The sequence below is a fragment of the Oreochromis niloticus genome, linkage group LG16 (genome assembly GCF_001858045.2).
Source record: "Oreochromis niloticus isolate F11D_XX linkage group LG16, O_niloticus_UMD_NMBU, whole genome shotgun sequence".
In the NCBI taxonomy this organism is placed as follows: domain Eukaryota; kingdom Metazoa; phylum Chordata; class Actinopteri; order Cichliformes; family Cichlidae; genus Oreochromis; species Oreochromis niloticus.
The window spans coordinates 10476501-10497260 of NC_031987.2; the positions used below are offsets into that span (position 1 = coordinate 10476501).

Here is a 20760-nt window from a genome sequence, read left to right on the forward strand (position 1 = left end):
TTTTTACCTTCAGAAAGGTCATTTGTCAAGCCTCTTTTAATTGGGTTATTTTTCATGGAACAAACACAACTGTCTGGAGAGTATTTCATTTAAAATGTTGATAAGCAGCCGATTGTTCCTGTGCCTGTCATCTGCATGATGATGTTGTAACGCCAGGGCAGTGGTGAACTGAGGGGCTGGAAGTGTGCTGCGTTGCAACATAAAAATTAGCATATTTTTTTATTACTACAGCAGAGAAAAGAAAATTCGTGTTAGAGCCGCATTACCGAGCGCTATTTCTTTATAAATATGGCCACTTAACACAGAGCATAAATTAACCAGTGTTTTTCCATCTGCGAGAGCATTTGTGGAATTAATGGTTTGTTTTTTCCCTTTTCTGTTCTGACCATTTCATTATTTCCTTGAAGGAAATGTGAAAGCACTTAGGTTTTCCCCTGCTACCTATTTGCATTGCATTATGGTGCAGGTGCAGTGGCTAGGGAAGGGTCTGGAACCATGCTAATGAACAACCTTGTTTTAATTAACTTCAAGTTAAAATGGCGTGAAATTGAAAATGATTATTGCCAAAGTAAACATCCCTAATTAGGATATAAGGGGTGTAAGTAAATTATTTGATAACTATTGTTTATTTGGAGCTTTGCGTCACCTGGTTTGGGTTAGGAATTAATCTCCAAAGCACAAACCGAATGCATGACGGCAGACAATCTAATTCTCTGTAAGTGGAAGAAATTATCATTAGGGCAGTTCAATAATTTATAGCTCTTTTACCGTTTAGCTCACTAATACATATTTTACTTCTTGTAATTGTTACAGGTTGGGGCAGACCCAGCAAACAGGATTGCCTAAGTGGCCTATTTGCTGTTGGCACAAGTAAATGAAATAAAATAATCAATAAAAGTCAATTAAATAGAATTCTTCATGAATTTTTTATTGTCACCCTGTCAGTGCTTCTACATAACCGTGACGGATCACAGGAAAAGGCTTCCGTAAATTCAAGTTAACAACTAAATAATACTTAAAATACTGAGATTTTTTTTAAAAACAAAACAAAACAAAGTTACTTGTGATTTAGATCAAAAAAGTCTCAATGCCTGCACTAAACACCGTCCCGTACGTGTCATATTTCAGTCAGTGCAGTGCTGCAGAACAGATTGAAAGGCTGGCACTGACGGGAGGGAATGTGCCACTGGGTGATGAATGAGCCTGTCAGATTAGAGACAATTTGATCATGTCTATTGACTCCAAGTTTAATTTCACTGATCGCATCATGACCAGCGATGCATGTACAGACATATGCTCACTCATTACAGCTCGGACTGGTTCCCCTCCTTGCTTACTTAAGATTTCTCTCTGACCTGTAGTCTGCTCGGATGAAAGCAAGTGTAAATTTTAACACCTGTATCTGCATTTAAGATTCGTCCGTTTGGGAATTTTTTTCAGTAGCTAAGTCCTTGTGATTTTTAATACTGCTTCCACTGGCCAGTGACTTTAATCCTGTGCACATACCCCCCCCAAACAGATCAAGCACATCCTGTGCTGTTAGATGTTTGAAACTATGACTCATTCTCTGCTTAATCCAGAAAAGAAATATGTGAAGTAATTTCATTAAAAGCAGATAGAGTTTGCTTTGGCTTTTAGCAAAATAATTGTAAAAATAATTGTCCCTGTCAATTAAATTAATAGAACCTCAGTTTGAAATCCCTCTGTAGACCTTGATTCAATACAACAAGGCTTTCAACTGTCTAACATTTTTTAATTAATTCAGATTGTAGAAAATCACACGGAACAAAAAAAAGGGAAATATATTGGCACCTAAACCAAAGTATTATATCCAAATCCATTTCTAAGTGACTTTGGCAGCATTAAACTTTCAGGGAGTGGTTATAATGCGCTGAATTACGACAAACAGATAACACATGGAGCACCAACAAACCAAACCCTTAACCAACCTGATCTCATAGATATACAGTACATGAAAAAAAGACTACGGCCTTCAAAGGGCAACTTATGTGGTGGCATGTAATATTGGGAAATTTCAATCTAATCGACAAAGATTTGGACAATGAACTGTTGTCATTTTGCATTAATGTAAAATTAGCATTTTACTAGGTTTAGTCATCTTTATATATTTTATTTATTTTAATTGGAGTCCACGATTGTGTCAAAGATTGAGTTCTGTCAGTAATCTAATAGCGGCAGTGTTGTGTGTGAATGAATATTGATGCAATGAAGCTGGATTTACCCAGATTTGACTGACTGAGCAGTAATTAAATCCTACACCTGAGCCAACAACAATTTTCCCAAATTCATGTTATTAAGTGTAATTAAAGATAAGCGAATCAATAAAAAGCATTAAAACTGCACCAGCTTTTTTCCACCGTTTCACCAAACTCAAGTGGTGCTGGCAGGCTAGCCTGTGGCCATCCTTCCTACTTGTTCATGTTAATGGTGCAGGTGGCCTTTTATCCACTTTGGATCACCTTTGTGTTCAGAAATTCTCTTTATTTTTGAGCCTTTGAATCTTCTGTACTAAAGTTTAAAAAACTTCACTGCTGTGTTGTACATTTCCAACGAGAGTTAGCTCCCTAACAATGAACAACCTGAATGTGCTTTCAGAGATTAGGGTGGCTTCGCTTTTGCTATATTTGGTTGTTTTCCTGTTTTTACTGAGATTACCTCAGCGGTGCACTTTGTCTTTTAAATGCATGTTTAGGATCAGGTATTGGAGGGATTCTTATCTGTTCGTTCATGCTGAAATTACTTTTACAGATCAATACTAATTCACCCACAGCGATTTGAATCTTTGTTCACTTTAATATGAACTGATTACCTTTGTGATTTGGGGCTTTCTAATATTAACACAAAGAGCAATTTAAAGTGACAAAACAGTGACACTTTGTATATTGATTAATGTAAAGATAACCCATAAATTCATCAATAATAAATGACCTGTTGCTGTCTAATTATTTGGATTGTCCAGAACAGGAGTTGTCAAAATTCCAATCACTTTACGTAAGTCTGAGGATTGTTTTCTTGTTGTGCTGAAGTTACCAAAGCCTGCCGTTGGACCACAGGACACACTTTGAGAACATCAGGTCTAGAAATTGAAAATGAAATAAAATCACAAAATATTAGAAGCAACACCTAGGCATGAGGTAAAGTGCTGAGAAAGGTTTTTATCTCTGATAGCTTATCACTCTGTGATCAACCAGTTGTTAAAAGCACTAAAGCTTTCTTTTCTATAAAGTACCCTGATTTAAGCTGATAATGACGGTGGATGATTACAGGTGTATCAGAGCAAACTTCAGACATGAGGCTTTGAATCCTAAGAATTGACTGAACTGGTAGCTTTAACATTTGTAGTTTTCTGAGATATATAAGCTTATATTAAGCTTAAAAGATTTTTTTTCATTGTTTTGATGTGCTCACAGCTATTTCGGCATTGTGTGTCTGTCTAACCCGTTTCTTTGTCTAAGCGTGTATTTTTATTAATTTTACTCAATGTTTGGAATCTTTGCATTGCTTTGCTATGTGTCATTGAAGATGATTTTCAAACTATTATAATGCCCGTCTTGAAAAACACTAATAACTGTGTTTGTGTTGAAATGTTTTTTCAAGGTCTAGAATAAGTGGAATTGCATGACAGAAAGAAGGCCAAACATGTTTTGTTTTTTTTCTCCTATCAGCTCAAATATTTGAGTGCACTGTTGCTGCATCGAGGCTGCATTAAAATGCACAAAATAGGCTTTTACCACAGGAAAAACTGACAAGCTTCAAAATAGAGAACACTTAAAATACAACACAAGTGAAAATTATCTATGCAAGTCTGAATTAGACTCATATTTGTATAAACATTTTTTGCCAGAAATTTGCTGCATACTGTTTGTGCTCTTTGCTCAGTTGTTGACCTGACAGCTTGCCTGAATTATGGTATTACAAATGCTTTCTGCAGTGCAGATGCGTTTTGTCAACACAAGATGCACATCCTTTTTGGCTCATTGCAAATTAGTGACTTCCCCTTCTAAGAGCAGGTTGCAGTTGACTGTTTGTACACTCTCTGGTCCTCAAAAAGTAAGCACATTACAATCCCCAGCTGCCAGGGGAATGCAGCGATCACAGCCAAGGCGATGGAAACATGCCACTGGGAGCATCCCAAAGAAAAATATATAGTGTGCTCTCAAATTCGGAATAGCTGTGTGTGATTTGTGAAAATACAGCTCAGGGACAGTCACATTTTATTAACATCATGCAAAGCAGTTAAGTCATTTTAGAGCTGCTGTCTGCAGTGCTGTATGATGAAATAGTCTTTTTCATCTGTTAATTTGGCTTTTTCCACAGTTGCAAACAAATGCAAACAGCAGAAACTGCATGAGATGGCTATAAAGACTTCTTTGGGTAAAAGAAAAACCAACCCTAAACACACCACGTTCTTTTTAAGGCTATACCAACCATCCCTGTAACCCACTTTCATAAAACCCTTTGAATAGTCAAACCCAACATCAAGATTGGGGTTATCTCTCTTTTAGATACTTTGCTTGGATAATGTAGACATGTGTGCTCTTGAGTATCCAAACTTTTAAAAAAAAAGGAAAACTGAATTAGGGCAGCACGGTGGCACGGTGGTTAGCACTGTTGCCGCACAGCAAGAAGGTCCTGAGTTCAATTCCACCATCAGGCCGGGGTCTTTCTGTGTGGAGTTTGCATGTTCTCCCCGTGTTTGCGTGGGTTCTCTCCGGGTACTCCGGCTTCCTCCCACCGTCCAAAGACATGCAGCTTGTGGGGATAGGTTAATTGGATAATCCAAATTGCCACTAGGTGTAAATGTGCGAGTGAATGTGAGTGCGAATGGTTGTCTGTCCCTGTATGTTAGCCCTGCGACAGACTGGCGACCTGTCCAGGGCGTACCCCGCCTCTCGCCCTATGACAGCTGGGATAGGCTCCAGCGCCCCCCGCGACCCTGAAAAGGATAAGCGGAAGCGAATGGATGGATGGATGGAAAACTGAATTATTGGCTTTAATACGTCAAAAATGTTGCATTTAAGATAAAACAAGAGATAACTGGAAGAGACCATATAAGCATGGATATTTATTTCTCCTCACAGAGGCTAAGAGGAGCTACATTTTACATTCACGAAGTCTCACCACGTTACCCTGAGCAGCAGTGATGGAAGACTGTGTAAATGCTGTCATTGCAGTAATTGCTAATCAGCAGTCCTGTCATTAATGACACAAATTTGGCAAAACAATGTGTCATTCACTTAAAACATAATGAATTTTCTTCCTGACGTTCAAAGTCTCATTTGAAATGTAGTCAGGGCAAACACTTGTGCCGCAAACATTTCTTACATCATCAGTTATCATGGAAATTCGTTGTGATATGAAAATTGCTCTGTGCCCATTATTAATTGTCTTATAATTATGAATGCACTAAGTTATCTGTGCCCTGTAGAAATCCTGTCTGCAGTAGCAGAGTACTCGCTGAGCAGTAGTGAAACTTGAAAATGTGACATAAATGGCTGCAAATCAACATGTTTCAAAAGGAGCAACTTTTACCTTTCAGACGAATGGTCTCAGTTCATAGTTTGCATCACATGTTTTCAAGTTCACCACCTCTTGTCGAGCACTGGGCAAGGAATTGCAAGGAGATTTTTAGGTGCTGCACTGCAGTGCATACATTTTTCTGACCATTCGTCTGACAGCAACCTCCAGAAACAACTCGCCAACTAAATGGGGAATACACATTGTCCTCTAGAGACCTGTGGATGCCAGTGGGTCACTAACCAGTCTCTATCTTCTGTGTGAGTGTCTGTGATAGTTTTCCCTTGGACTTTTGCTCTAAATGTATTTTTTTCCAAATACATTTGGACTAACAGACCAATACCTGTATAAATGCAGCTATAAATAGGATGGATCTGAAGCCAATTAGACTTTCTGAATCTTGCATTTTGTAATATTGACTGCAGCCTCATATAACATGCAGAAAAATAAATAAGACCAACACATGAATCTATGAATGCACAGTTACCAAAAAGAGCGCGTGACTGGGACAGGATCTGATGGTAGATAACATCTAACCCTACTTTTGTGCACCATACAGGTCAGTCATCTCTCATTTATCTTCTTGTAGCATCTTGTTGTTGTGTAGAAACATATTTTTGCTAGTTATATGTCACATTTTCTTTGGCACTAAGCTGTGTTGGTCTTGGTAGATTGCTATCGTCATTATTTAAGAAAACCGGCTGCATCTTATTGTATAATTTAGCATTTGTTAGTAGATCACTTGTAAAGCTTTACACCCCTAGTGGTGTATTTTTGTGATTGGCCTGCATATTAAAACTAGCTATGAATATGTTAATCACATGGTGTTTTGATGATGGTGACCATTTGTTTGGGTTGAGATATGTTGACTGGATATAATTCAGGTTCATTTTCATCAAGCCATCCCCTGCCCCTCTCGTGCACAGTGGATGGGGGCATTGTCATCATAGAAGAGAACAGTCCTGTCAAGATAGAAAGGTTTTACGATGGGATAAAGGTGATCACTCAGAGCGACTTTGTATTGATTTCCAGTGACCCTTCCTTAAAGGGGACTAGGGGGCCTAAACCATGCCAGTAAAAATGACCTCCACAGTGTAGCAGAGCCAAAGGATCCACCTCACTAGTGTCAAAGGTTCGGGGTTTTCCTTTAATTTGTCACATTACTCTAAGTCTTGACTGATGGGTTTACATTTAAGATGTGCAGGACTTCACGAGGTTAACCTCAGAAGTTAGTTCATTTTTGCACCGCAATCCTGTTTGATAATCAGCTAATGTTTTCAGGGCTCAGCTCCACAAAGGCCAGATCTCTGTGGAAAATGTTCCAATTTAAACTAAAGAACAGAGCACTGGCAAGAGCAGAGAGGAAAGCTATTCCAGCGTGCTTTAAATTGTGACAGAGGAAGACTCTTAATGTTGAGTTTCTTCACAGTGTCACAGAAAGCACTCTTGAAATTTAGGAACTGGTCATCAAAAGCATGAGCTTCAAATTAAATGGTACACTTACTTTCAAGTATTTGATGTCCCTTCATTTTATGGACGTCTGCAAGAGTAAGATTGGAATTTTAAACATTTGATGCATAACGGGGCATTCTTACTTAGGAAAGCATATATACATAGGCTGGATGTCAAACTCAGCAGATAACCTTTAAAATCCAGACTGTTGTCAGTCATTAAAACACAAGTGACAAACACAAATTGCATGGTGTTGCTATGATTCATCCTTTCTTGTGCTTTATGTCTGTTGCATCATATATGGCAGGATTGCAGCTGACAACAGGGATAATAATACAGGGACATCCTAACTCCATTATTTACAACTGTAAACCAGCAGAAGTGCCAAGTTCATACCGATGGAATCAGTGGTACATGGTGTAATTTCTCCACAACATGCATTTTATTAAAGAAGTAGGATAAAATATAATTTACTAGATGGGTTTTTTTCTTAAGTTGTTCCTTCTTTAGTTATCAGGCACTCCCCTTTTACTCCAAGAATAAGATGACAATTTGATGGTAATAAGACAATGTTTGCATATATTTTGGGGGCAGACGAAGAATGCTTAAACTATCCTTCTTTAAATTGCATGCCAGTAAGTAAGCTTGGAGAGGATGAAGAGCTTTGTTGTCAAAACACGGACATGCAAGTAGACTCAAATGCATATTTTATGTAAAATATGGCCATCTTTTCTTTTGAGTACAAGTGTTTGGGTTTGAGAGGATTTCTTTCCTGAAAATCACAGAAATGAACTTGATCTGATCAAACTGAATTTTATGGAAGATTTGCTGCTACATGTCAAAGAGTTTTGCCTTTCATGGGTTTCTTTAAGTCAAATAAAAGACAAATTCGGTGGTTGAGTGTCACTTTAAACTGTTTCTAATTAAGCATCAAACCATCCAATCACAGTAGTCACAGACAGATGCTGCACAGTATTTTTATATATCACTGTGCAGCATCGTGCTACCAAAAAGTCCATGTGATGAATGAATGAAGCACTTTTAGCACTCATCGGGCGGCCTTGTCTGTAGTGCAAAATACAACCTTAGGCACTCTTGTGTGTCTAAATATTACAACAGTGACTGAAGTGTCTGTGCCGAGTGTAATTTAGTGGAGCTGTAATAACAGCCTGTTGTGTGACATTTCAAAATGAAAAAAAAGGGGGACGGAAAGAATTACAACACTGAAAATTGATTACAAGATCAATTTATTTTCAAGATTAATGAGATTATTTCAGTTATGACTCAAAATGTTTAATTTACTGAATGCCAGCTTGCACGTTTAAGTTGTGCGCATTAACACTGTGAACTGTTATTGGTCTTCACAGCTGCTACAATTCTCTTCCATCACCAAATACACAACTTAGTTACTCTGATGACGTCCAAACGGAGTTATGTGGTTAAGATTTATTTAAAGAACTTTCAAGTAATTTTTGAATGTTCACTAAGGTGAATGCAAACTGCATATGCAAGCAAGAATTAAACATTTTTGATCGTATGACAGCTGCTTTCTCTCTTTACTGTTTTTGTTCACTGTCATTATTCACTAGTATATTCAGAGAAATATTACACACAGCTACACTCATGCTCGATCTTTCAATCTGCCTCCATTTACAGGATGAAACAAAAACAACGGTGTCTAAAGAGGAGGCTAGAAAAGACACATATTTCCAGAAACTGTAACAGACCAGCAAAGGAATCAACCGGAGGATGAGCAGCACCTAATCTATCAGACCGAGACGAGATTCACTACTTTTGCTGACAAAAAAATCCATAACATCCAGCATCCATATGATTGAAATTAGACTGTAAGTGATATCATCTAGATGGAAGTAACCTAATGAATGATTCAATAAGAAACTCCTGTATGTCTGTCTTTTTTATGCTAAGCATTGAAAACTGATCTGTGATCAATATTGTTCTTTTAATTGTCTGGAATTTTGCTAAAACTATTTATTCCTTAAACCTTGCAGTGCCATGTCAGGCAGAGGATGCTTATCAAGAAAGGTAACCTGAGTTTACATACAGATGTGTTGCATCACTGTTTGTGAATGAGAACTATTGTATTTATGGCACCATGTTTAACCAGAGGAAGCAGATTCCGAACCCCTTAAAACTCATTGTTGACTACCTGTTTCTACAACCTAACAATATCAGCAATAGGTCTGTTACCTCTAGATAAAAGATCTGAGTTACTACATATTTAAAAGGAAATGGAAAAATGTCATCCAGTCAGAATACAGTCAGTGCAGCGATCTAGACAAAACTGGACAGCACACAGCAAAAGCTTTCCATTTGAAAAATCACAATATAATATTGAGTATGGCAATTCTCATTTGACATGAAGGAAAAAAGCAATAACTTGGCCTCCACCACTACCACCACCTACTAAAGTCTGAGTATCGGATCCATCATTTCAGATCTCCCGTCGTAAAATGGCATCGTTAAAATAGTGGCTATCACACAGAAAGCGTCGTGCAGCTTATCCTCCTTTGATTTTTCATTCATAATAACATTTTGACACCCCCACACTGCAAACCGATTAGTGCAGTACAATAGCAGCTGCCGAAGTGTTCAAATCAATGATTCCAGACACACAGTGTGGAAACAAATCAATTATTGTTTAAACACAAGGCTCTGATGTCCACTAATCAATAGATGAGATGTGTTAAATTGAAGATGCTCTGTGCAATTCTGAGGGTTTTTTTTTCCCCTTTTCTTATTTTGGATTGCAAAAATAACACAGACCTAGTAACAATCACCGATGCTAATAGACTGCTGTCATTAAATAATAAATTGTGAACTTCAGAAATCAAAATTATTTACTGAAAGGGAAAATCGTGCAGTGCTGTTGCTGGTAAATGTACACATTTCACAGTACCCCGTTTCTCTTCTTGTGTCTGTGCAGTCGTTATTGTTTTCACTTCACTGAATAAACTATTATAATTGTTATTTTTCCAAGATGTGCTGCAGTACTGTGCTGCTATCCTTTTGCCAGTGATAAATAACTTCTGTCATAATGGATCCAGAACTGTGTGCAAGATATTAACATGCCTTTGTTATCTCTGTCAGCAAATCTAAAGCTGTTATTTATATTATATAACTACATAAGCATTCATATGCTCTTTGTGCTGGAGTAAGTGGAGTTGACTTGGAGTTTTAGTACTCTCAGAAGTTTATACAGTCACTGGCCACTTCATTAGGTACACCAGGTACACTCTGTTATTATTGGGTTGGACGGCTTTTGTCTTTAGAAGTGTCGTAGAATCAACAATGTGCTCTAAACATTCCTCAGAGATTTTGGTGCATATACAGCTGATGCACATCCATGATGTTATTCTCCAATTACATGGATTGTTGAAGTGGTTATCTATATTGTTGCCTTCCTAACAGGTTAAAACAGTAAGTTTATTCTCCTGTGACCTCTGACATCAGCGAGGTTTTTTCACCCAGAGAACTGACTCTCACTACATATTTTCTCTCTTACTGACCATTTTCTGTGAACCCTAGAAATGGTTGTGTGGGAAAATCCCAGTAGATCAACAGATTCTGGAACATTCGAATGAGTTTGTCTGACACCAACAATCATGCCAGGTTCAGAGTCACATAAATGACCTTTCTTCCCCTTTTTGATGCTCAGTTTGAAAGCCAGCAGGTCATCTTGACCACGTCTGCATGCCTAATTGCATTGAGCTGCTGCCATTTGATTGGCTGATTAGATATCTAAGTTAATGAGAAGTCAAACAGGTAAGCCTAATGAAGTGGCTGGTGAGTACACATGAAGAATTTAGATGAATTCACAGTTTTCATTTAAGCTCCAGCACTGTCATGGGTCCTACGTTTGAATCTGCTGGCTGGCTGGGGCCCCTGTGTTGTCTCCTCGTGTCTTCACAGGTTCTCTCCATGCATTCTCGCTTCCTCCTACAGTCATGAAAGACTTGTCTGTCTCTCTGTATTAGCTCTGTGATAGGCAGTTGACCTTTGTAGGTGTATATATATAGTATACCAATATTATCCCAATTGACTCGCCATTGAAACAATAGCAGTATCTGTCTAATTAATTAACTTTTAAGTAGACATCACTTCAACTACTATAAGCTGAAATAAGGTAATCATTTTGGTGACTGGAGATGTTCTGAATGAATGTGGCATTAGAGTAGTCATGGTTATTGTCTTTTTTACCAAATTAAATTAAATTCTGCATTAAGATACATTTTTAAAACCTACACTGTGGGTACTACTTACTGATATTGCAAAGCTTTTCTTAGCAGTCCTCGTGTGTACTGAAAAAGCAAGACAGAAAATGACCTTTTCTTGTTTTGCGTGCTATAACTGATGTAATGCAAGAAAAAAGGCAGCGAGCACACAAGTTTACAGCTCTCACGTGAAGGTCATTTAAAAGTAACTCTATGCCAATATGTTCAAGAAGTTATATGTATATAAATACCTAACCATCTCGTAATTCTGAATTTCTTCCATTTATTTTTGGCCCAAGAAATAAAAAACTCTGTGGTATTCCTTTTCTTATTTATTTATTTTTTATGCTTTATCATTTTGGTCAAAAAGAGCTGAAAGAATCAAGTTCACAGGCTGAAGATTTAGTTTGCAATTGTTAGTTTGGCTGCAAGTACACCCTTAAATTGTTGGAATATTCAAAAGATTTCTTATCAAAACAGTGAATAAATTAAAAAAAAGATCCAAAATTTGGACCGCCACACTCTGGATTTCTGGATTATGTCTGTAATTTGGAATATGAAGATACGACGTGATGAACTGCTCTTTCACAGCCATTACTCCACCGTCATGCTGTCACTCAAATAAATTGCGACAGAATTATCCATGATTGCATTTGAAATGCAAAACGAGGCAAACATTTTAAGGCCGTTGAGCTGCCAGCAATTGCAAGGTAATGCAAACCTTAACACAAAGGTCCTATTTGATGTTTCTAAATGTGCACCTGTATTAATAGGACAACGCGCAGCAGGCTGTCATCTCCTGTATTCTGCTCCTACTATTAGAACGCATCCAGCAATTTCATTAATTACTTCTTTAAGTCACAAAGCTTAAGCAGGGGGTCCAGTCTTCATATTTGATGACTTGCATGAAATGAAAGCAGCCGCTCTGGTGATTTTCTTTTTTCCTCTTCCTCTTCAGTTCGAGTCATTCCGTGCTGTGTTTTTTCTCAACTGCAGCCAGGCTGTGCATTATGTTATTCATCAGAAGCCTCCTACCTGTGATGTCTAGTTCCAAGCAGAACAGCAGGTGATGCAGTTGACACCCTGAAAACTCAGTTGAATCATGCAGTCGAGCAGCTGCCCTTCAGCAATTATGCTTATGAACCTATAAATCACAGCTTAATAGGAACGAGAGCAAACTGAAGCTAAAAGACAAGTGGTACCTCCGTGGAATTGTCGTCTCAAGTCCATTGCTAGTTAATTCATTAAAAAGAATTCCTCACAGATATCTTAGTCAGACTCGTAAAGCACGGATGTAGTGGATGTAGTAGCCCTCATAAAAGATAACTTGTAGTGGTTGGCATATTTTCATAGTAAAATGCGTGAAATTGTAGGTGTTACACAAAACCTGTTCTTTTGAATCTATCATTTCAAAGCAATGTTAAAAAAGTCAATTTTTCCATGTTTTTCTTTCTTTTTTTGTTTAAATCAACACACTTGCCCACCAACAACTTTACTTCAGGTCTTTATCTGGGTTGCAGTACACTTAAAAATTAAGTGAGCATTATATGGTGGCATTAATTATGTAGTAATTTACAGCTGCAGCACTAAGACTTTGTACCATGGGTCTTCCTGTAGGAAATATTTATTACGGCTTTATCTTCATAGGATTTATAACATTATTAAAATACTTAATCTGATATTGTTGTTAAAACTAGTCATGCCTATGTAATTGGGTGGAATGATGGTGCAAAGGTTAGCACTGGCGCCTCGTCTCGGTTGGAATCTGGAGATTCTGTGGGTTTTCCACATTCTTCCTGTGCCTGTTCGGGTGTCCTCCAGGAGACCTGCATATTAGTGTGATTGCTGACTCCAGCTTGGTTATGGATGTGAGTGTGGCTAGTTATGGATAAAATGCATGGCTATATTATTAGACAATGGATGTCTGTCTCAAACATATGAAGAATCCACCATCTCTCTAAAAACGATCAAAACAAAGGTGCATACAGTTGCACACAAAGCTCCTCCTTGCAGAGGTTTTGCACCTCATGGTAAATGTTTGGTGTTTACTTTTCATAGTATTTTTTTTTATCATGTTGGAGATCTCTCTCTGTGTTTATCTTTCTTTGTGGTTCCATCTGTTTGAAGTGGAAATAGTCATCTTAAACAAAAGCTCTGGTCCATTCACTTAACCACTGATATCTGTTCAAAGTTTTACAACTTAAAATATAAAATTGCTTTGATTGTATGCACTAAATCTTGTTCTGTACAGTCATACAGCTAGAAAAAAGGCAAGCTGAGGGAATCTAAAGGAAGTTTATTGTAGACTTGCAAACAAGTACATTGACAGACTTGAAGAGAAAAAAAAAGAAAAGACTTTTTCCTGTATTTTCACTGGCAAACTGGAGTTTTTCTCTAATATTCTTTTAGGCTAGCTAGCACTTTTTGCTCTTGCATTTCACATGCAGATCAAGTTTCTTCAGTCTTTTTTCTGACTGTAGATTCATGCGCTTTGACAGCAACAGCTTGAAGAGATATCAGCAGTTACTGGTTTGATATTCTGGGATTGTTGTGGCCTACTTTGGAGCTGGACCGTTATTAGCACTTGTTGATTTAAAGTAATATGGAGGTGTTTTAAAATCCCTTAGGTATTTTGAGGGCCTTAAAGAGTTCTTTAGATTTTTTCCATATATTTCAGTGCCAAAGAGAATCCCACACTAAACGTTAGAGGTTTAAATGTGACAAGTCTCTCGTGACACCCCTTAAAGGGAATTAACTGGCTCCTAATGTGGAGTGGGAAAATCCTTACTTGGGACTCTTTTTAAAAAAATCTTTATTTTCTTTTTATCTTGATTTTAATCTTAAACCATAAACTATCTGTGGGCACAGTTTCAAACAGAATCAACTATTTGTTCAAATACAGCAAAATAAATAAAACTAAGTAAAAAATACAGAACAGGAGCTGCTCGGCCGTGGAAAACGATGGCATGAAGCTCTCAGCACAGAGCTTTTGTGCTGATGTTAATGTCAGAGGAGATTTGAAGCTTTCACTACTTTTGTACACTATGCACCTCACCACTCGATGACCCCGCTCTGTAACTTTACATGGTCTGACACTTACTGGCTGATACTGAGCTAATACCACAGCTGATCATGATATACCTCGCAAGGAAGAAATTCCATGAACTGACTTGTTGCATCGGCGGCATCCTGTTACAGTACCTCACTCAAATTCAGTGAGCTTTTTAGAACGACCCATTCTTTCACAAATATATGTAAAGGCAGACTGCATTAGTAGGTGTTTGGTTTTGTATCCCTGTGGCAATGAGACCGAAAGCCCCTGAATTCACAGATTAAAAAGTGAGGCTCAATACCTTTGTCTATGTAGTGTATATCAACTACTTATGTTATGTTTAGACAACTTAAAATCCAGCTTTAATCCACTTGCAGTAATTTTAATCACAAATCACATCTACGAAACATCTTGTAGAGATGGTGAGAAGTAGGTGGAGGTATGAGGAAGATGGTGATGATGCTTACAGTGCTCCCAGGGGCACTTGGCTTGCTGTGGAAGCCCTACGAGTGGAGGTAAGGATAAACAAAGGTTAATCCTCTTAGACAGGCCGAGGAGAACAGCTAGGTGTGACAGCCCTCCTGTTCATTCACCAATGCGTTTGCTACCTAGAGGCAAAATCTTGCCTGTCTCGTCATAAAGGCTACTTGCTTAAACCTGGATAGACACTTGCTGCCCTGGAGTGAATGGAAATGCAGTGTTGAATTTTGCTGTGGAATTCAAACATTATTCCTGCCTCTATCATAAAGTCACCCACAGTTAAAGTGGGTTAAAGTGGTAAAATAAATAAATAAATTGTATGTTAAATTAATGTATATGTTTAAAATGTAAAACAAAACATACAAAAATTAATCTTTTTAAATCCAATATTTAGTTTGTATTACACTTTTTCTGACAGGTCTGATTGCGACCGCTTTCTGGATGTGCTGGCTGAGAGATACGATCATATGTGTGTTCCCAAGCAACTGAGCATAAACATGTAAAAGCAAAGACACCAATGACGCACTCCATAGCAGGGGGTGGTGTTCATGAGTCATAGCATAGTTTCCCGGCTTGTATTAAACATGAAAAGGAAGGTGACCATAACAAACATGTCAGAGGAAATGGAAAAACCAACAGCAAGCAATGAGGTGAAGAAAAAGAAGAAGTGAAAATCTGCAGAGGGTCAATGGGCCAAACAAGAAAGGGCAACGAACAGAGGACCGAGAAAAGAATATAAATTAATCCAAAAATAGCATCACTGTTAAGGAGAGTCGGTTCTTTTCAATTTGTGTATGGATGCTTTTTCTAAAGCATTCAGGAAGAAGAAGAATACTTGATGTAAGAGGGGAGATGACCTGATATATGGGGATAGTTTTGTGCTGGCTTGTATCAAGTTCTTAGGGTGTCCTCAACTTATGGTATTTCAGCACGATATGTATTTAACTGTCAAAAGAGTGCCGTAACGATCGCCTTAACTAAGAAGGATCAGAAACAAATTGTTCCCTCATTATGTTTGAGCGATCAACTTCTAAACCTAAAGTCAGACATTCGAGTCACATCACCAGGAGTGATCTCTGTGTTGATGGTGATGTGCAGCACCAGAGTAGTAAACTGTATGCACAAACAAAAAATTATAACCCAGAAATTCTGCATGTGTGCAGATGATGGTGAAATAGTTCTTTTTAGAGCCTACTGTACTTGACTTTATACAGCACTTATAATACAGTAAAAATGAAAAAAAAAACAAGGATCTCATGAAAACATGTTTTAACTATTCATCTTCCTAAATGTTATGCATCAATTTATTTGCTCATCCACTGATTGATGCACGCTCAAATCATAATTTGCATATTAATGATCAAGGAACTGACCTCACAGCCCATTGTTCATTCAGTGGGCTAGTTTCAGTTGTTGTGTAATGTACTGTTTATAAGTTTGGGGAAACTTGCAGTCAGCTGGGACTGAAGAAGTCGCTTGGATGAACGTTTCTCCCACTGAAAACGTTACATCCAGATGAACAGATTCAACCTTTTGGGATTCTGAAAATGTGGTCATGATGCCCTGAACTGAACTTGCTCTGAATCAGATACTAGTCTTGCTTTTGGAATTTGTGTTATCCTTGTGCTGCTTTTACTCTTTCTTTTATATGAAGATGGAACACGATGTCTGAAATAAAGTTTCTTTGTCTGAAAAAAAGTTACAAAGAGACTCCGATTAGTCCGATGCTGATTTGACATGGAGGTGTGGTGTATTTGCTGGTTTGCATTGACATGTCGATTTTGTCTTTGATGCATGAACAATATATTGACAGGTTTCCCAATCAGCCAAAGAGAAGCTAATGTTATTACAGTAATTGTGGACACAGATGGCAGAAATAGTTCTGTGTACTGAAGGGATTTTTTTAAAGTGTACTTTAAAAAAGTACACTTTATGGAACGGGTTCCATGTGTCTCTCCACTATCTGTAAATCGCACACAGTGCTTAAATGTTATCTTTTGTGTGTGTAATTGTCTCTACGTTCTCATTTATTCCTGGAACAGTGTTAGCACATTAATCCTCTATCTGAAATCTGTCAATCTAAGTCAAGTCATGAGGAAAACCTCGCTATCGATCGATCGCTTTAGTTCAGCACGACTGCCACAAGTAACTATTAAGTAATGATAATCATCAAAATATATTCCTGTAGCAAATTGGTAATGGGCATCAGAGAAATTGTTGCAGAGAAATTTAATCTAAATGTAAAGAACCTTGGAGCCAAACCCCTAAAAGGAGTGTTTAGGGGCATCAGGGGAATAGGGCCGCTCCTCTCACTCAACCCTCCAGGGTGGCAGGGGCAGGTCAAGGGCTCCGATTGTCAGTGTTTATTAATGGGCCCTGCAGAAGGGAGTGACAGCAGGGTGATCTCTGTGATGATGATGTCTTATTGCTTTCCATGAGCACCTCAGGTACATACATATTTATGATGTGCTGCCACCTAAACGCCAGCTAGAAATATCTGTTTAACACCCGGCCTATTCAGGTGCTTACCAAAGTATAGCCGGAACAAAACAATCCATTGGCACTAATAGTGCCTGTGCCACGTTAACTTTAACAAACCACAAAATGACTTTGCCCTTTCGTTTATATCTAAGGTAGCACAGAAATGCCATACTTCATCATCATCACGGTGTAGTTTGGAAAGAAAAGTGGGAAAACTGCTTTATGTTACAAAACGAGAAAAACTCGTCAGCACTTCGTATTAATCAGATGGCTTTTTGACCACCAATTGAATTAATTTGAACTAATTTGTATGACAGATTGATTTGTGACACTACACATGTATGTATTAAATATTAACAGCTAGCACTTCCCCAGGGACAGATGTGATTTTAAAGGGCAACTCATACGCAGTCATTTAGTTGATTAATACGGCCTACTCATTTCGAGCATACAGATTTGTTTTACTTACTTATTCATGTCTTCACAGAGTGCTACTCTCCTTGATCTTATGCCCGTACTTCATTGTTATTCATTCAGAGAGGCACGTTCAATAGTTCAGTGATATTTACTGTCCGGACTGTGACATTCATTTTCATCCCAAATCAGTGGAATAATAGTGTAATCAAAGTACTTCTTTACAAGAAAGACACAAAGATGAAGCAAGACAATAGTGAATCTAAGAGGACAATAGCTTTCTGGGTTTGCACAACATATAACTGGAAGTAAGACAGTGTATTAGTGAGCACAACATGCATGTTTTGCTGCATGACTGAATTTAGAAGGATTTTTGTTTTTGAGGCCCTCTGCTATATTGAGGGAAAAAGCTTGCATTTACTTTTCGTGCACGACCCTGAAGCTGAAAGAAGTAGTTCATTTGATTAATCAGCAGCAATTTTGGTTGTTGAATATTTGCTTGAATCATCTATAAACCGAAGCATCCAACCACTATGTGTTAAGACATCACATTGAACGCTTGGAAACTGGAATGAGCATTTTTTTTTGGCGTCTTTAATAGACCAAACAATTACCTAATTGAGAACATAATCATTGTACTAAGCCATAATGAAAATAGTAATTACTTGCAGCCCAAAATGTGTTTCAGACAAGAAGTGCGCCACTATAATTTTCTCTTTCAACTTACTGTCTACACCAGAAGTGTAGAACGAGTATCTGACCAATCTTAAAATATAATCTAGACCTGACAAACTGACAGAGCTGGAAGAGCATGAGAGACGTTTCTACAGCAGCCTGACAAACATCAGCTGTAATTTGATGGTGCTAATTAGATCAGCTCTCCTGCAAAGCACTGAGATCAGCTGGCTGTCACTGTTATCATATTCATGCTGACTGGTCAGAATATATTGGTATTTATTTTTGTGATGGATAACAATATGAAAACAGAAGTTGTGGATGTTCTAGGTACCTGCAAAACTCTTCATCCTGGTTTATTTTAGGTTTAAGCATACATTTTCTTGATTTTTTATCATTTATAGTTTGCAATTTGCAAGACTGCAAACTTAAATATACAAGTTTAAGTTAGACAACAAATGTAAAAGACAAAAAAGGCCAGGGTATAATACCTTCACATACAAGTAGAAAAAAAGGAGCCTGGCTTTAAAAATGCCATGATCTGTTTTGGGTCTGGCTAATGGTACAGTCTTGATAATTACTGGGAAAAAAAATACCAAACTAATGATGAAAAATGTTTACAGTAATCGAGTCCTATTTTGGTCAGCCCTCATCTGCAGCCTAGTCAGTCTCTCAGGCTGCTACAACAGGATTACGTAACTGACATATGTAAGGCCAAAACAGGGAAAACACATATATTCCTGGAAAAATACAAAGAAGCAACTGCAAGCAGAGTCAGAGAACGGTCATGGCTCAAGAAATGAAAATCACAAAGAGCATCACCATCATCTTTAATTATAAATCAGTAAATCTAAGGCTTGCCTACCCATAAGGTCCTCCAACTAAATATTCATATCAGTCATTTGTTCAATAAGCATGTTTGTTGTATTTAGATTAGATTAGATTAGATTAGATGAAACTTTATTAATCCCTCGGGTGGGTTCCTCAGGGAAATTCAGTTTCCAGTAGCACAACACCGACAGAAGTTGCATGTTACAGATACAATAAAGGGGAATGAGAGTAAGAATATAAGCATAAATATACCATATATACACATATACACACATATAAATACAGAATATATAATATGGATAAATAGGAATACCAGTGGATTGCACATTTGAGTGAGTCTATTGCCGAGTGATTATTGCACAGGTGAATATAAGAACAAATATTGCGAATATTGCACAGTGAAAAAAGGCACTACAGCTCAGTTGTTCCCGCCCTCCTTTGTCCCCCTGTTTCCCCTCCCTCTCCCCTCTGGTGAGGAGTTTGATGTCGTGTGGGACAAAGGAGTTTTTAAGTCTGTTGCTTCTTGACTTTCGGAGAAGCAACCTGTCGCTGAATAGGCTCCTCTGATTATTTACGACCGTGTGCAGAGGATGCCCAGCATCGTCCATAATGTCCAGCAGTTTCTTTAGTGTCCTTTTCTCTGCCACTGTCACCAGAGTGTCCAGCTTCATGCCGACCACAGAGCCAGCCTTCCTGATTAGTTTTTCCAGCCTGGATGAGTCCTTCTTTGCTGTGCTGCTCCCCCAGCACACCACAGCATAGAAAAGTACTCCTGCAACCACCAACTGGTAAAACACTTGTACTGCAATGATCCATGTAAGCACTTCTGAAGACAAGACCGCTTCAATGCCTCTCCAGCCATCCAGGAGACAGGGAGAGTGGAGGTGACCTTAAAAATTAAAAGCCACATTTCTTTACATTTTGTCCAAAAAAACTGCTTGGTTTTCAGGTAAGATGTAGCTCATGGTTGGAGTTAAACTGTGCCACTGTATAGAGTTACACTACTGCTACAGTTGTTGGTTACTAATCCAGAAGCATGAGCCTGTTATAGGAATTAGTCCTAAAGCTATTTTTCATTTTGTTAGTCATATGTTGTTGTTTTTTTAATTTATATGATCCATGTCACATAACCCGTGTAAGGTCACCTGTATGTGGAGCAGAGCATCTCTTGACTATTTTAAAGCATTGTAGCTGTTGCAGTGCAGAGCTGCAGATGACTGACCATGCTGACTGTGGAGAAAATAAAAAATTTTAGATGCTATCTTTAAACAAGACTTTCTTTTCTTTCTTTAAAAATCTTTTGATATCATTTTTTGTATTTTTTTATGCCCACTGTCTGAGTTAGCAGTTCATGTAGATAACTCTCGGGTCAAATTGTTGTTGAAGTAAGTTCAAATTCAGAGAGGTGTCTGTGCCATGATGGCCCACATATCATTTGGCATGAGATTGCATACTCTGGCGTGATGTTTGTAGCACAAAATCAAATGGGCTTTATCTTTCCTACCTCTCCTTTTAAACCAACAGAAAATATCTCTTCTCTGCAAATAAGTTGTAGGTTTTATCTGGTGTGCTGTGCGCTGTGATTTGTGATGACAGGAGTTG

General features: G+C 38.1%; 1 protein-coding gene across 2 annotated transcripts in view; it reads left to right on the forward strand.

The window, feature by feature from the left end:
• Positions 1–9992, forward strand: part of LOC109197485 (serine/threonine-protein kinase pim-1) — a 44169-nt gene extending 34177 nt beyond the window's left edge. Inside the window, exons 12-13 of one of the 2 annotated variants that reach the window (XR_003216922.1) lie at positions 8647–8837; positions 9003–9990. The gene's annotated coding sequence lies outside the window, so the exon portion shown is untranslated. Of the gene's footprint in view, positions 1–8646; positions 8838–9002 lie in introns of both variants that reach the window. The other variant, XR_003216921.1, reaches the window with a different exon arrangement.
• The last annotated feature ends 10768 nt before the right edge of the window (positions 9993–20760 follow it).